Below are 17523 nucleotides of genomic sequence, written 5' to 3'. Positions count from 1 at the left end.
TTTTTTCACAAGAGGGAGCTCCAGCTCTGGCATAACAGTATGAAAATGTCCTGCTCAGATCCTGTTGCTCTGCTGCCTCTGAAAATGCCCATCTCTTGTCCAAGGTCAGGCTTATATGGCTCCTTTTGCAGTTAAAAACCCATCACCAAGAGCTTGAATCTCAAAATGCATTTCATTGATCAAAAAGTTGCCATTTTCATAAACATTTCTAGAAATTTTCCAAGAAAATTTGACAAACAGTGCCAGGAAGAGTAGTAACTGTCTAATCTTTTCCTTCCTCAAAAATCAGATGGGTGTTATAGCTGAGCAGTGAAATCTGATCAGTCAGAAGTAATAAAAGGGCTGAGGAATTAGACAATAATACCAATAAGCCTTATAATGGCCATTACTGGTATTTTTCTGATGTGAAGACCTCCCAGCAGATCCCAGCTAAAGTAACATTTTGCACAGACTGTTTGCTTAAAACCGCCTCTATCAAGGTCCACTCCTGCCTCCTGCCCAGGCTCACAGACACCTCTGCAGCCAGCCGTGCTGGGTGCAGGCGAACCAGCACATGAGCGTTAGCACCAGTGGCCACTGCTTTCCATCACAGCTGAGTGAGGGAAGAGGGAAGAGCCCCTGTCTGTAGGTAAGGTTAAATTGCAGATGCAATCCCCATACACAGGACAGCTGCAAATCTGCTTGCGCTTGGGCTGAAAGCTGTGGAGGGAGCTTTAAAAAAAAACCCACCCAGTTTCAAAGCAAAGGCTGTGAGCAGCAACCATGGGTTTCATTTCGTGGCTGCAGTATTTTTGACCCTTCTGTGTAGGGAAGGTTGTTCCACATCTTTTCTACATTGGTGCTTAGTGATGATCTGCTACCTCCAACCGATGTCTATATTAACCAAAGCGCACAGCTTTATACTGTTGTTTTTCCTCCCCACTTCTCTTAGTGTACTCTGCAAGACCAGCCAGTTTTTCCTATGTGATTTTTCAGTCTGAATTGGTGTCACCAGAAGATCATATTAGCACACTTTGGATTTCTGTGCTGATCTCATTATTAACAATATTAAGAAAAAAGTACCTTCCCAAAGGGATTCCTATTAGTAACACCTCTCCCACTCAGGTCTCCTCCTTCCAGTACAACCCAGATGGCCCCACACAGCTGCTGCACAGTTTGGGGGTTCACAAATAAGTTATTGCAACACCCAAAGGCAGAGGATTTATGTCAGGAACACTTCAGCACCCAGAAAACTCCCTTGGTCCAAAATTCAAAATTGACACTGCATGTCCTTGGGCTCCCTCTGCTGACCCCATGATTATTTACATGAACAAAAACATCAAGTGCCCTGCTATCACGGCAATGCTAATATTGTCTCCAGTAACCCAGAGGTGTATCCCCAGTCTAAAATCAGGTGCACAGGGCTTCTCTGGAGCAGGAAGCAGAGGAATGTGCTAGAGGCTCCTATTTTCCAGGGAAGCTGACCCAGGATGGCCCCTCATGAGCAAATGCCCTTGCGAACTGTAGAAGCAGGCAGCAGTGACTGGGGGAAACAGCCATGCAGTCAGAGACTCCGTGTCCTCTTGCAGAGCACTCCGGATCAGGCCCCAGCAACTGGGCATCCCACAGGAACTGCCAGGGGAAGCAGCCCATGGCCAGGCTGCAGGGACAGATCAGTTCCTTCTGCTTTACTCTAAACAGCAAATCTGTCTTGAAAATATAAATCTGGAAGGATTTTCTGTGACCAGCAACAAAATGAATTTCATATTTGTCTAAGCCTAAGGTTAAGAAGGCACAAAAGCTGTGTGGCAGCTCTAGCGTGGGGTCGGAATGGCAGTTGCAACAGCCACTTTCCAGTCTTGCATTCTTTCTATTGCATGCTGAACTAAATTGGAGTGATTAAATGCAGTACATATCTGTGACATAGTGTGAACAAAAATATAAAAAAGATTAAAAGACGACTGTGGAAAGCTAGCGTGCTCCTCACATAATTAAAACAAGTTGTTCAAAGGCTGCTGCTTGCCTGCTAGCACAGAGGCTCCCGGCAGGTTTGCAGGCTGGAAACAAGTCCTGGTCTCAAGGGCTCTGCCAGAGCCAGCAAGGGCACCCAGGAGTCACGCACAGCAATATCTGGGTCCTGAGCATCTCTTTGCCTTGCCATCTTTTGCATAATGCCAAGAAATTTAAAAGTCTCAGTCTGCCTCAGTTTCCCTATGTGGAAAACGTTATCATGCTCACTCCCAATTTTAGCAAATTATTTTATATCTGTGGATTAAGGTTCTAAAATTATTTTACTGCCTTCCTATTCAGCTTGGCTTTGTTTAATTAAGACTGTGATTAACTGTGAGAGGGAATGCAAATTTGGTGTTGCGAAAGGCTTCTTCCAGACAATGATAAAAGTCTGTCTTTAAAAAATACTATTTTGCTCACAGTCTATTGCAAATACCGCATTTAATACAAAGTGGTTTTTGAAGTACTATTAGCAACATATAAAACCTTTAGCCATGCAACAGATTTCCTCTAAACCTATTTTTTTCTAAATATAATTTGATTTTCTCTAAATATCATATGCTATTTCTGTGAAACATTTATTACACAATAAATACGGACTATTTCACTGCAGCAATATTTCTGAATTGATATTTATATTATATAGTATCAAATACTATGATCAATATAGATACGTTCTACATATGTCAGAAAAATATTTGTTTAAAGTAACTTTCAAAAGATTTTTTCTGTTTTGTTTTTTTTTTTTTCAAAAAAAAGAATACCCGACTTCCTTTCTTAGGTCCATTTTAAACACTCAGAATATTCCAATAGTTACAACTTAAACATTTGAAAAAAGCCAAAAGACAGAATTTGCCGTCCCTCTAAACCTAAGAATATAAAAACCACATGTTGACATCTAAATAAAAACTGTCAAATGTTGAACTTTTTGCCAAAGTGGTTCTTTTAGTTATGTAAAATCACAGTATATAAAAAATGGTATGGCTCATTTTGAAAAAAAAAATAGTAAAGTCTACAGCTCTTCCAGAGTCCCTTTCTTCCCCTCCCAATTTGAAATTTTACTGAAGAATTAAGCTGACTGATTGCACATGATGAAGCAGCTACCTAAATTAAAGGCAGCTCAGCATTGAAGTTCCAGTATATTTTAGCTAGAAAAATTTCCTAACCAAGAGATCTTTTTGTTCATATCCCAGCACTGTTCAGCAACTCTACTCACACTGCTGATCCGTGCGGGCTGCCCCCAGCACTGTCTGTGCTCAGCACATACCCACCACCCACGGCAACTGCCCTTGCAGCTGCAAGCCCAGCTAGATCTGCAGCGTGGCCAAGCAAACTGCACCTTTGTTTAGTTAATGATGCAATGAAAATCAAAGAAAAGCTGGCAATTTCAGACATGTTATGCTGGGAAATTCATGATTTTCTAGTATGGCTCAAAATACCTTGAACAATCTTTAGGGATGATATTGGTGGAAACGACTGCTCCTCAGGAGCAATCAGTAAACCTCCCTGGCTACCTTTGTGGACTTTCTAAGTGGCGGTCTCCACTTTTTTATTTTCCAAATGTGGAAATTCATCAATAGAAAATATATCAATAGAAAAAGCTGGTGGAGTTCCAGTACCACTTGAAACGCAGCTGCCACCTCTCTGCCATTAAAGTCACCAGCCTTCATTTTTCTATCAGGAAGGAGAAAAGAGGCTGAAAAGTGAAGGTAGGTGGTGGATCTGCATCAGCCAGTCTTCTGCTTCCAGGACTAAATTTCTTTATGCTCATGTGCCGTTTCCCATCTTGTAAGCTGGCTCTGGCTTGACTGCACAATGAGTAACAGGAGGCAGTGCCAAGTATTTCCCTTCCAACCACCATCCTGTGACAGCAGCAGTCAACATTTGCACTGGAATTCAGTATTACACCAAGAATGGAAAAAACCTCATCAGGGAACAAATTAGCTTAACTGAAGAAATGTCCCTGATCCATTCACTGCTCCAAAACAACACAACTTTCTCTCTGATCCTCTGCATACCTGGTCCTGCTATGAAACCTTGTTTTAAAATCAGCCCAAGTGGGACACAGAAGTTTAGATGCTGATGTTTTTCCCTTGAACTGCTTAGCAGAGTAGTTTACTTGTCAGAAATTGGTGCAGCAGAGATGAGATCAAATACAAGGGCAAATTACTTGTAGTGAGGGAAGTAAGACTGTGAACGTACCTTACTGCACATGTGCACGTCTATATTTATGTTCCTTTTTGTGGCATCTAAAAGTTATGCCTGGCACATGTATCTTAAAATTAAATGCTGCATTATTTCTCCAAAAGAAACAATAATGGTCTTTTGTAAATAATTTTATCTACTGTTCAGCATTTTACTAGTCTTGCTATGTTATACTATAGCATTTATTGTTTTACAAGTGTTAGTGTTCTCTGGTGGGAAATGCTGTAAAAAACATAGAAACTTAAATAATTTTTTTCATCTACTGAATTTATAATAAACATGGGACTCAACAGACAGTTACTCAAGCTGTTAGCCATTTGGTTTGTGTCAGGGGAAATGCTGGTTAATCAGGACAGCCTGCTGTTCTGCACTGGCTAAACTAAGGAAAACATACACAAAGTTAAACCTCTTTCACTCTATATATGGGATTTTACAGCTAATGCAGTTTAGCAGATTGCCCAGCGCTCCCCCAAACCTCCTGGCTGATTCTTTAGGGATCGTGTCCCAAGAGAACAAGGACAACAAGCGTGGACAAAAGTGTTTCTCAGCTCTGGGGATTTGCTCCAAGTGTCTGAGAGCTGTTTGGAAGTCAGTCCTGCTCTGCACCATCTCAGACTGGCTCTGCCCATGGGGCTTGCCAGGACTCTCTGGGAGAGTGTGACAGATTTCCCCTAGCCCAGGATGGCCCAGGATGAACAGATCATGGCACCAAACAGAGCTCCTAGCACAAAATACTGCTTACAGTCTGATGGAGGTGTACGTCCACGTGTCACAGCTCAGTGTCAGCAAAATATGGTTTTACTTTTTCATGTACTTTTAAAGTACTAAAGTCCTAGGGTTTTTTCTTCTATGAAAAGTAACAGATAATTTACAAACTGCAGGTAATTCCCCTGGTATTTTTGGTGGTTTTGTATGTTGTTCACATACATGCGCACATCTGACATAAGTCAGCTAGCTTACTACTGTTATTTCTTCTTCTATTTTCTCTTTGTTTCCTCTGTTTTGTTTTGGGTTTGTTTTTTCTGTTTGTTTGTTTGTTTGGGGTTTTTTGTTTGTTTGGTTTTGTTTTTCTTTATTGCCTTTTTCCTGCACTGTGAAACCAGCTACAGGCTCCTATTATTGCTTCATCTTCTGGGCATTTTCTGTCCCCAAGCTGATGGTAGTTTAAGCTCTAGATGAGCAGAAAACGTGGCTCTTTGAAGAGTTCACAGACCTTGGACTCTAAAAACTGCATTTTTGTAGAAGCATGAATTTTCCTATTACCGCTTTTAAAATTCACTGTGCCAGAAGGACAGTGTCACAGCAAACAGAAACCAAAAAGGACACAGACCATCTCTGCCAGAGTGGAAGATACCAGATACCTGGAGACACCCAGAGATTGTACTTGGGGAGACTCATTAATAACCAAAAAAACACATTTCAAATTTTGAAATGGCTTTTTCTCTACTGGATCTTGTCATTAATGCAGTTGGTGAGACATCTGCCTTGCTTGGGGGCATGAACAGCAGACCAGGGGCCAGAGGAGGGCTTGTTCCAAAACCCAGGGCTTGGCATGCCAGGACAAGCATATGGGGGGGACAAGGTTCATATCAAGCGCCTGAGGCACAGCCTCAAGCAAGGATTCATTTTCAATCTGGTTCTTTGAAAAAGGTTAATTTCTATGCTGCCACAGGGGGATATGCCCCCACCCCCCAGCAGCACACATTTGCCAACATTTATCAACTTCCTTTCTGAAACAGACACTGTCATTTTTATATGATCTCTCCCCGTATCGTTAATGAATTACCAACACTGGTGCAGTATCTGACTGGTTATGGTGCTCATTACTAAAGATTTCAGATCTCATTTTCAACTGACTGCTTATGTTTATTTAATTAAAACTATGGTTGATTTCAGGGTAATATTTGTTAAATATTATTTTCCAATTCACTTTTAGATATTTTGCTAATGGAAAGCACATGACATTCATGGTGTGCACTACAGACTTCGCTTATCCCACATAATACACTATATTTACTTCATGTTCATTGTATTTAATATTCATGTCGCCCCTACCTGAAGCAGAAGCAACATTTTGGAAGGCTAAACACTCTTAATGTGAATAAGCCTCCTCCTCTACAGCAGTGGATTTATGTGGGTTTGAGTGAAAAATGGGTAACACTTGCAGAGATTGATTTTCTCCATGTAAATTAATATTATTAATAAAACTAGTCATTATTAACATAATTAATATTTTGAAAATAAAAAAGCAACTCTGCCGGACTTTCCCATTGGCCCTGGAGGGATTTTGACACTCTCCTGATGCCATGGGCAGGAGCTGTAGGTCAGTGGTCCCAAGAACACTGGGCAGTGCTCACTTTGCCAGCTGGGGAGAGAAGCTGGTCTGCAAAGTGCTTCCTCGGTGTTGTGCAGCCGCATGCACTTCTGATATCCCACTTTTCTCACTCACTAGATGTTCAGTAAGGGAAAGACATAGTAATGCAATAAAACACTGCAAGAAAATAGCTGTAATCTTTGTCTGATGATTTAAACATCTGAGATATTGGAAGTTTTCAGCAATTGTTTTAAATAATTATTTCTCTAGAATCACTTTACCCACCACTTCAGATTACCTGGTCATGTCTTTAAACACCCACTTAAAAATAACAGTTAAAGTCAGTAACACTACTCAAAATAACATGATCTGCAAAATAGATAACCATAATGAAACTCATCTGCCAAAATAGTTTATTCCTTTCGGACTCTGCCTCCCCTTTGCAAATAATAGCTTTGCATGGATAGAAAAACTCTAGCATCTCACATACCTCACTGTACATGCTTTCTAGTATATTAATCCTTGCTTCTTGCAGAGCTTTGTGATAATGAGAAACATGGACTAATTACCTCCCAAATTACTGGCACACATCACCAACTAAAAAAATATTAGTATTCCCCTTGTTCAGCTTGGCTTGTCTGCAAGCATATACCAAAATGACATCAAAATAAAATTTTGAATGGTCATCTTCTGGGAAGAGACAACATTGGCACTGGGGATAATGCAAGAGGTAATTAAAGGCAATGCCAGAGAGATGAGGGAAAAAGGATTACAGAGGCCAAGGGAGCATAACCAGGAACTGGTATGTGGGAGTTTATGATGTCTACCTAATAGCTTGCTTTAATTAATATATTATTAGACAACATTTAAACACAACTTAGTAATAGCTGTATGTCAGAAATTATCCTAAAAGCAATTGCTTCAGTTATAGCAAGTTAATATTAATTTAAGACTGAAACAACGATGCATGAAGGTTTCCAGAGATGTTGTGGAAAGATAAACAAAATTGCTGAAGATATTTTTGTGCTGTGATACTCTTCTAAGTTTCTCCTCACTGAAGAGTCTTTGAAACAGTTAGAAATACAATATGGCAGCTTAGAAATGCTGCTGTCAGACCATGCTCCTTCAAACAGAGAAAACAAAAGACACAACTAGAAAAAGATGAAAGATGCATTTGATATTTTTGCTTGTTTTCACACTGGCTTCTCAAACTACCTCAGCAATAATCACTAGATTAAGTAAAGCCTTACAAGCGATAAAACCAGAAGGTATGGAAACAAAATAGAAAGGGAAGACAGCTTATGTCCTCCAGGCAGAGTTACACTCTGGCAGGTTAAATTGGAGTAAAAACATCTTGTCAATTAATTAGTGCCTTTATTATTTTAACTGACGTTATGCTGCCCAGTGACCTTTTGTTGAGCATTACATACGGAATAAAGCTATAAATACCTCTAGAAGTTTTACTTAACAAGATTAAAGCTGAGTAACACAACATATGATTGACTCTGCGTGCTGAGACTCAGCATCCCAAACTGGCTCATGAGGCAGTTTCCAGTTACACACAGACATCATCTGTACCTTCACAGAACAGTCAGCAAATAATGCTATCGGCAATATTTAATGTGGCCACAGTCTTTGCCCCTAGCGGCATGTTTTTTCATCTATGAGAAGTGATGCAAGTGAGGAGGCAATTCCCAGCAGTACGGACTAGATGGATAAGGAGGGGGTCCTGAGAGCTCACCCTGCAAGTCATTCCCAGACCCTCCTCAGACTGTGAAGAAGTTGAAAAAAAAAGTTATGGTGAATGTACAGCTATGCAGGTTGCAGAGTGAGATCCCTGATGATCAATAGTATTTAAAGGACAAAACAGAAAAGTGAAGCCCCTCCCTGGAAACCTGGTGGGCAGATTCAGAGAAGAAAATCTGATTTCCTTGAGATAAAGCCACAGAGGCTGCTGAGTACCAGTGATTCATGGGGAAAGGAACAGACAGTGCAGGACGTGGAGGGGCTGAAAGGAGTTGGACATGCCAGAGGAGCCATCCTGGTGAGGAACTGCTCTTCAGAGGCAGAGGAAACTTCAAGCAACCCATCATGGTGCAGAAAGGTGAGTGGTAAAGTAAATCAGAGCAACTGGAGGGAGCCAGAACAAGCAGAAATGTAGGATCTGAATGGGAATTGTCCAAAACCTGAAGGTAACAGAATTGACACTGAGCCATATTGGGCATTACTGTAAGTACAAGAGCTAGATTAGCAACAAGAAAGATATTTCTACAAAGTGGGCATCTGAAGAGCCATCCTGAATGACCAATCCCTGCTTCCCACTAGAAGTCAGCCTGCAACAGGGCACTGTGATCCAAGATTGCTTTTTTTTAAAGTTTCTTTAGTCACAAGCCAAGTTTTCTTAGGTTTGTTCAGTACGTGCACAAAACACACCCAATGCCACAACACTCCAGAAAAGAAAAGGCAGGTTCTGCAGAGGATTTCTCAGAATATGACATTCTCCTTCTGTGTTAGTGTTGAACTAATTCCCAGTTTGGTGCTACAGAAATTGAGCTGCTGGAAAGACAATCTTTCATAGAAGAAATACAACCAAAATCTCGACCATTTATTATTCAGCGATTACCTCATGATACTTTAAAAGAAAGAAAGAAGAACTTTAATCCTAAGGTTTTGGCCAGCTTGCATTATTCCTCACCAAAAGTTTCAACAGAAGCAATTTCTCATCGGCTGTTGGATGTGTCAGGAGGGGAGAGCAGCCAGCCCCTGACTGGCAGTGATGCTCCCCTCCTCACAGCAGACATCAATTTGCCCCATGCTCAGCAGTTTTGTGCTTCTAAAGAGAAATGAATCAGCTGTAAAACTGGTTTAATAAACTGGATAAACCAGGCTTAAAGCTGCACAGACACCAGCAGCTCCAGCAGAGTCACCGGGTGATGACAATGCTGATAACAGGCTAAGAACTGAAAAGGATAGAAGAAAAAGAGATGTATCTGAAAGAGAAGGAGAAACCTCTCAGTAATGTAGGTTCCTTGATGGCACCAGTTCTCCCTGGCATAAGGAATTTGGATGCATCACTGGTGTTTGGAGCATGGGAAAAGCAGGGACGCGAACACAAGCCTCCCCTTGAAGAGCTGAAATGCTGTGAGAAGCTTGGAGGGAAAGGTGGGGAATAGGACAGAGCTGCCTCACAGAGGGAAAAGCCAAAGGGGTGAATCCAAAATACAAGGAAATACAGCATCAATTCTCTGACCAATAAATAAATAACGAACTCTAAAAAGCCCACGGGTAACTCCACTTTTGACCACCTGAAAGGGTTTTTGTGTATTGTTTTGTTACTGTACCTCATAGGGAGCTGGGCACATAAGCAGGATGTGCATAAAGGCTGGGCTGCACAGCGATATAAATGAAGTCAGAAGCTCTAAGAAACTTCATCAGCTTCAGTAAATTCAATATCTGAGCCGGAGTTCACTCAGTGTCTGGGTACAGTTGTTACACAAACAGACAGTCAAGTGCAAACGTTAAGCTGTGAAGTGTCTCACTACTTGCCAGGTCTTCCCACTATGCAAGAGTTTGCATTACAGAACATTTAATTACAGTGTTTTGACTAGAACCAGCTTTTTCCTTTCAGCCAAGCAGAAAAGTAACAGAGTAATTAAAAAAGTAATGAAAACTCAGTAAAAATTCCTTAAACCAAAGACCCACATTCAGTTGTGATTTCAAAGAGCGTATGTCAAGGAAGACTCCTGCTCACTGTCATTTAGCAGGTTGTAAAATGTTTCAAAAATGAAATAAAAGTTAATGCAAGTTATGAGGTTTTTTTCCTTTTGTCTGAATTTTTAACTATCTTTTCTACTTGGAGCAAATATGAGAGCACAAACCACAGTCAGAATAGTAACTTACAAAATTTCATCCTGTGGTTTACAAAATTATTTTATACAGAGCTGTGTTGGCTTCAGTGGAATAATTTGCGCAGCTAGTACATGTAGGTGGCAGAATTCAGGCCCAAAGCTTTCTAATATTGATTATACTTACAGGTAGTTGCTTTGCAGAAAGATCTTCCTAGGAAGTGTGGCTGATATTTCAGTATGCCAGACTCATTGCATTGAAAAAGCAGTGAAGAAAGCTTTTTTTCATGGCATTGAAAGGTGCTGAAAAGATGATGGTAATTTAAACCATCATCACAAAATACATCCAGCTTTATGCAGATAGTCATGTGAATTTACTTTTGCTGTCAAAAGCATGTTTTTAAAATAAGCCTTGACTTGGGATAGCATGTAAAATAACCTTTTAGAATGTAATCTTTAGGCAGTAATCAAAGTTCTATTTCTCATTTGCAGTCAAAGTCCTAGTACTTAAAAACATTAATTTAGTCTAGTGTTTCTTTCTTTTATGGGAATTTATAAAATATTATATAGGACAAACACAGCAATCAGGCTTAGCCCAGAATATAATGGGCTTTTAGATCCTCTAATGAGTTCTGTAAGAACAGCATACTAAGAAAAGTCATGCATGTCATACATCTCTCCCTCATTGTAAAACATTGTTCTTAGATTTTACTGCAGCCAAAACAACTCTATCTTTTTAATTAAAAAAAAAAAAAAAAAAAAGTATCCAATTTCACTAAACGTATGCAGGAAGAATATGTTCTGAGCTCTTGAAATCACATTGCAACACTGGTGAATTAAAAGAGGCAGAAGTGCTTGTATATGGAAAAGACAGGCATGAGTAAAGCTGAGGCTATCCTGGTGCTCACTGATGCCAGCTGATACTTTCTCACAGATGCAAGGGAACCAAAACACCAGAGTGGGGAAATAAAGGTGATGGTACTCAACACTGGAGCAGGCCGGGATTTTAAGGGAGCTGATGAACAAAAGGGAGCACAAGCTAATGAGCTTCACTGAGTCCAACTAAGCCACTTTGTCCCTTAGTTGGAGATGTCAGGGCTGCCCTGTAATACAGGTCAGCATCAGAAGACACCCATCTGGAGCGGCCTGGCATTTACAGAAGAAATCCACCCGTGCTGACACTCAGGTCCAGCCCCAATCTCCAGGCACACCCATTTGCCAGCACTCCCACTAGTTCTGTTTCCCTGAAGGCAGTGGGTTTTGTTGGATCTGGCTCTCATGTCACAAAGTCTCAAAATAAGTTATGTCAAAAATATAAAATCCCACCTTTTCTGGAAGAGTACACACCATTCCACACACCCACTGAGTGCCTGGAGGAGTGTGGTGGATCCTCAGCATACAGCCCGCGCCTGCCATCCCTTCCCAGTGCTGAGCACCACTGAAGCTGCGGAGCTGACTTCAGCTTTTATACATTAGTTATAGCACAAAAAGAGGGTCCTCAGTAGCCTTACTCCTACCAACACAGCAGAGCTGCCCAGCTTTGGGTAACGAAGCCACTTCAGGTGTCAAACTGCTTTGCCTTCTCATACTTCATGCTAAAAGTGTATCAGCTACTTGGGACATGTGGTAAAGAAGTGGCCTAAAATACATAGCCACCAAATAAAGAATAATTTTAGTTTATGGTTTCATGTCTGCTCTTAGAAAATGTGAATTTCTGCCCATCTTGTGATTTGTTGTGGGTTTTTTTAAGATCAAGTGATGAATACGGCAGGTCAGAGTCTGAAGATACCCACACACTGTTCCAAGTAAATGCTATTTCAGTCAGTCAGACAGCTGCAGTGAACAGCTTTTTCTAGCAGGGCTGGCTTCAGATGCTGCATACTTGTAACAAGCTAAATCCCACCATTAAGAGGTTTAGCCCAGCAATGATTGTCAAAAGCTGTCTATCACAAGACCTATTTCTCCCATATTCAGAGAATTAACAATGAAAGTACTTTTTGACATGCTAAATGAGATTTTGGGACACTTAACAAGAGTTGGCTCAAAAGTGCTACCTCAAGAAATATAAAATGCCAGCAATGTTGACACTGTATGACAAATTATGTGTTCCTTAATATACTGTGTCACTCCATTCACTTTTATAATTGGCACTGACTGTAGCTGAAATCTGATCCAAAGTATACAGAATTAACTGGCACTTGTTTTGTCCCATTTAGCATTTTCTAGGCTACAGATCTTTGTAAATATTTACTTAACAGGGTGCCATGCTAATTTTTCCCATAAAATATACATGTTCATATCTGTAATGATATAATTGATTTTTTTTCTGTCAGATGACGGGCTCACTATGTACCACCAGCTTAGAGTGCAAGTGATGGGAAACTGCTGTTAGAGTTCAAGCAAAGAAAAACCTATACATAAAGATTATTGTACCCTTTGACTTCTGCCAACCTCATTGAAACTATTGAAATTACAGAGGTTAATAACCAGCCCATACTTGCTCAGCAGAAAGATTTTCAAGGAACCATTGTTCCAGGGAGAAGTACTGTCAGCATTAAGTCTGAGGCAGCACCAATTAAACCTCCTATTCAATACCCTGTTCTCCTGCTCTGTATAGTGGCGTGTAATAGTCCTTGTGGGCCTCTCCCCATGGTTTTGTCCAATTCTTATTGAAATAATTTAGTCTTTTTGGTCTTGATAGCATTCTGCCACCTAACAGCATGCACCCTGGGGTCTCCTTACTTTTTGCAACTGAGTTTATTTTGCATTTGCTGGCTCCCTGATGATTAGGATTCTGTAAACCTCTGTTACATCCATTCCCACATCTCTTTGACTCAAAAGTCCTAATCAGCTTAATCTCTCCTAGCATGGAAACACCTCAGTTGCACTTGGCTACCTCTCCCCTCTCTCTGGGTTGGCTTCAAGCCACGGAGAGGAAGAGTGTCTCACTCCCAGGAGCTGCCCTGGCTCACGCCAGCTCCAGCTCCCTGTGCTTGGAAAAGAGTTGCAAGGACAGGCAACAAAGTGCTGTAAATTCCCATGGATGTTGCGGGGATCAGAAGTCAGGACACCACCTCCCCATCCCTACCCCTGTTCCCTTCTCCCAAACAAACCCACATTTGGACACAAATGACTCACTAATCCTATTAGAAAACAGCATTTCAGACCCATGCTGTAGTCCAAGCTCCATCTGCATTCACAGTAATGTAATTCAGGAGTGACCCAGATTTACAATAGATAAACCAGTGATGTAATGCTAGCATGAGGAAGAATTACATCCTCATATGTATATATACGTGCACAAATATACATATATATATATAAATAACACATATTTCTTAGACAACATTGTAAACTCCTCAAATAGCCTCTCAGTAGCAAAATAAAAGCATGTGGCTTGGACTTTTTATGGAACATTAAAATGCCATTTCCTTTTAAACAGAAGAAATTCAGACTATGGTTGGCTTTATTTTCTCTAGAGCTAGTCAGATTCATTGCAGAGATTTTCAGAAGTCTTGGAAGCATGGAGCTCTTCCTGGCACACCCACCAGGATCACTGTTTGCAGGTTTGTGTTTGGACATTAATTTTAGAAGCACTTCCAAGGATTTTTTAACTGAGCCTGAGGATGTGCCAAACAAGTGAAACTTATTACAGAATTAAGTTCCTAGCATGAGAATTATTTGAAGGGGAGAAAATCTGCACTGGTTTTAATTTACAAAGAACCGAAACAGAATTTTGATTTAATTTTTGTTTCAGATATTTTCAGGAATTAGAATTATTCATATATACCTGGCCTCTAAATGATGCTCGTCTTGTTGATGCAAATGACAACTCTAGTATTTCCTAAACATATTTTTCTAAGACAATGTGTGCTTATTCTCTCGAGTCTCTCTCATGCAATGTTTGTCAGTTAACACTTTACGGTAGTGCCAGATCTGGCAACATTTTGGAGGGCAGCACGCAATGATCGCCTGAAAGACATGGGCACCACCCAGGTCGGATTGTGTGACACCCAGCATGTGCATCAAGCCACATCCAGGACATCTCCCCAGACATAAAAGAACCAGTGGAAGACTCCTGGATGTGCTGAAGGTTCATCTCAGTCCTACAGCCACACCATGCCACCACTATCTTTATTTCTGTTTTTATCATAATCACTTGGGCTTCTGGGTAATTTGAACAATTAGAGTGATTAATTGCATGTTTGCAATAAAAACAGAAGGCTACGGAGGGTTACATTACAGGCTAAATATTTTCAGAAAACTCTATCAGCTGGTAGACATAACAAATGTGATCAGTCCAGTGCAACATGAAGCTGTGCACATAGTGCAAACTGGTTTGCTCTGGAACTCAAATCTCCTCAAAAGAAGCCAAAGTGTTTAAAAAAATAAACTAAGTCAGAGTGCATAGGGGGAAAAGAAATATTGACATGTGAGGCTGCTGTACTTCTAACATAAAGAAACATTGTTTTCCCGTTGGTCTTTTTATTGTCTAAATAGAAAGTGCAAAGCACGGAGAAAGCACACAAGGCAAAGTGCGCAAGTGAAGGTCATTAGCTTTTGCTTGGAAGCAAAGAGTTACATTGAAAGGAAAATTAGAAAAGCACGCAGTGGGATACCTACAATACTGACACATTCCTTAATGACAGCAAGAAGGCAAACTAACCTGCCTGCCACTACAACTTTGGAGAGGGAGGTTAAACCTGAGAACAGAAGATACTCACAGTGAAAGTTTCATTTATTGAATCCTTGCTTACAAATCTGGGCTTTCATCTTCTACTCATCAGTATGATACTGAAACTCTTAAACACAGCTTCAACCAGCACCTCTTCCTAGATTTCTTTGCACCACCTGGTCTTCAAAGACCCACTTTAACTAAATGGAGTGTGAACACTTACTCAGATATAAGTTCCAAAGAAGAAGAAACAAGAGTCAAGAAGAGGCATTGCCCAACCCTGCCATTAAAGCTGTGCCAGTGTATGGCAGAGCGCAAAATTCCCTGTAAGGAACGGGATGCCCTGGATCTCCCAAAGCCATGACAGTCATGGCTCATCTATCACAATGTTGTTAGCATGGACAGCATCTTCCTGGCTGTCTCCGAAAGAAATGACAGCTGCCAGCGATGTGTGATAAGCTCCGGTGTGCTCTGCATAAAGGCGCATGTCTCTGAACAGAGCTGACAAGACAGGGCACAACTCTGCGCTGAGGCAGGCAGACTTCTGTCAGCCCATGAGCCGCAGCTCTTGCCATCATCAGCACGCTCCACACAGACATGCCCTTTGGCAGCTCAGTCCAAACTAATCTTTAACATCAGTGACTCTACAGGATCTGGTCTGTGGTGCTCATCAGTTAAGAGTCTCAGCCGAAGATAAGCCTTTGCCAGGCTCCGCAGTGAGGTGCACTATAAAAATCTCTAAATAAATAAAAAGCCAGCTTCTTATATTGCCCACACTACCGCATACTTGCTTGGTTACACGGAGAAAGAAGTGAATAGTGAAAGGTTTTATGTTCCATTTGTATGATTGGAGACTTTGTGCTTTAACACAAGCTCCGGGGTCACAGGGCAGGAACAACGTGTTTTCTTTCCAGTCAGCATGAAACTGGCATTTATTAGATGAGTGTTTTGTTCTATTTGTTTTAAGTCAATTACATTTTAACTCAGTTCAACAATGCTGGAAAACCTGACAAAACATTCCAGAGTGTTTAATCAACATGAACATAATGGACAAATGCCTGAAATTTAAAGTAAGAGTATATTGCAACAAAAATACGTTCTTTATACCAGTAGGTCTGTCTTTTTGATTCCAGTTACTGCCAAGAGTTTGTGTCTCTGCATTTGGGAAATGTGTTAAACATTTCTCTTTAGCTGAGAAAAGTCTTCTCAATGCCAGTGTTTCTTGTCATTAATTATTGAAGAAATTGGCTTTTATTTTTAATTTAACTGCAGAATTTTTGTCAGACTCATTAAACAGACAAGTTTATACCTGTTAAAGAGTATAAGCAACATGAATGTGTAAGAGAAGTGGAGGGGGCAGTGGAAGAGTGCTGAGATACACATCAGTAGTATTTCTGTACATTCCCTGCAGAAGGGGCTCATATTTTCCATATATTTTTTCAGGTTTCATCATATTCCAATTAAAAAAAAAAAAAAAAAAAAAAAAAAGCTAAATTAAAACCCTGGGTCTTCTGCAGTCAAATTCATGTCTACTATCAACCCCAAACAGGTTAAGTGCCAAACTTCTGAATGCATTTTCCTGCATCCTCCCTTGGAGCCTCACTTACTACACAGGGGCAGGCTTCCTCTAGCTACTCGTAGCTGCATTAGCCCCAGCCCACACAGTGATTCAGTGCAGCCACCGCCTTCTCCACAGTAGGGACATGAAAGAGCTGCTGTGGCAGCTGAGGCCACCAAAAGTCACACACTTCTGCCAGGACCTGGGTGCAGCCTGCCTGGGACCAAGGCTTTTAGAGACAGGAGTTGGAGACACCTTGGCACAGCTCAGTGCTGGCAGGCAGGATGCCAGCCAGGCTGAGCGTTGCTCTATCCTACTTGTCATCCAACCACATTTGTGACTGTTCTGCATTTAGACACCCATCCTCCCTTTTGTTAGCTTTCCCACTGAAGGACAGTAATTTATAAACAACATATTAAAGCTTGGAATTTACTGCCTTTAGCTACAGGTTGTTACTTTTTAACACAAATAGACTTGTTGCTGCAGGGGAACAAGCTTCCTTCTCCAGTTTAGACCAAGCTCTGTATTCAAATACCCAATCTGCTGTGGGGATACTAACTTCACTTTGATCACTACAGAAAAGGCAGAGAGTTAACCTGGGAGTCAATTTCAATGACTAAGTGACTCTACAACAAAACGAATGTTTCCATTGTCATTTTAGTCACTATCATTATCAGGAGAAAACATATGTTTATTCCTTTAATATTTCAGCACTTAATTTACCAATTACACACAAAAGTATTCTGAAGCCAATGGAGCTCTTACTTCATGTTTAAACCAAAGTCCAGAAAAATTAATGTAGTCAACAAGCACCAGTTCAGCGAGAACTTATATAAGCTTTAGAACCATTCATGAAAATTTGACTAAAATGGGTATTTAAAAAAAATGCAAAGCCATTTTAATTCACTTCTCACTTACTATTCAGTACACTACTCTT

Source organism: Tyto alba, unplaced genomic scaffold (assembly GCF_018691265.1).
Source record: "Tyto alba isolate M040663 unplaced genomic scaffold, T.alba_DEE_v4.0 Super-Scaffold_1000006, whole genome shotgun sequence".
In the NCBI taxonomy this organism is placed as follows: Eukaryota; Metazoa; Chordata; class Aves; order Strigiformes; family Tytonidae; genus Tyto; species Tyto alba.
This window is presented reverse-complemented; position numbering follows the sequence as displayed.